This window comes from Buceros rhinoceros, unplaced genomic scaffold (assembly GCF_000710305.1).
Source record: "Buceros rhinoceros silvestris isolate BGI_N320 unplaced genomic scaffold, ASM71030v1 scaffold13185, whole genome shotgun sequence".
NCBI classification, from domain to species: Eukaryota; Metazoa; Chordata; class Aves; order Bucerotiformes; family Bucerotidae; genus Buceros; species Buceros rhinoceros.
Window position 1 is genome coordinate 21,795 of NW_010414707.1, and position 780 is coordinate 22,574.

Sequence of the window (780 nt, forward strand, 5' to 3'; positions counted from 1 at the left end):
CGCGGGGGCCGCCGGCCCAGGGGATGCTGGACGGGGTGCAGGCTGCCGAGACGAGAATGGAGATGATCACTCTGGAATCTGCTCCAGGGTCATCCCAGCGGGAAGGAGAGATGGTGGCTGAAATCCGTCACGTCTTATTTTTGTAGTAGTGGAATTTTGGAGTTCCTGGCAAGCCACCAACCTTGCTAATTTTACTGCGGGTCGGGCTGTTGCCGGACTCCTCTCTCCTACGTGGGCTGTTGCCTCCTGGAGGGAGCGGATCTTCCCGGCCACTGGGTCACGGCCCTGGGCCCCCAGCTCAAATCACCTAAACCAAGCCCTTTCCAGCAGTCTCTGTGCGATGCAAAGACCAGAGGTTACCTGAAAATCCCCGAGGCTGGGAAAGGGCTCCGGCCCTCCGCGAGTGAGGAAACAGCACAGAGCGGGGGGGACCGACAGCCCTGGGCCCCCAGCTCAAATCACCTAAACCAAGCCCTTTCCCGCAGTCTCTGTGCGATGCAAAGACCAGAGGTTACCTGAAAATCCCCGAGGCTGGGAAAGGGCTCCGGCCCTCAGCGAGTGAGGAAACAGCCCAGAGAGGGGAGGCACGAAACCCTGCTCCTCCCCACTGCTGCTGCTTTTCCACCCGGGGCGGCCTGGCCACGGAGACACGTGTTGGATGCTGCTCTCTTCGGAGATGCACGACCGCCTCCGAGGGAGCCCTGATGACTGCGAGCTGCCCTCCTCAGCCTTCCCGGGCAGGGAGAGGGTGCAGAGGCTGAGGAGGGCTCGCCCCAGCAC

General features: G+C 62.3%; 1 protein-coding gene across 1 annotated transcript in view; it reads right to left on the reverse strand.

Moving 5' to 3' along the window:
• The window catches only part of ISM2 (isthmin 2), a 20,331-nt gene that overhangs the window by 19,220 nt on the left and 331 nt on the right, over positions 1–780 (reverse strand). The gene's annotated exons all lie outside the window — the stretch shown is intronic.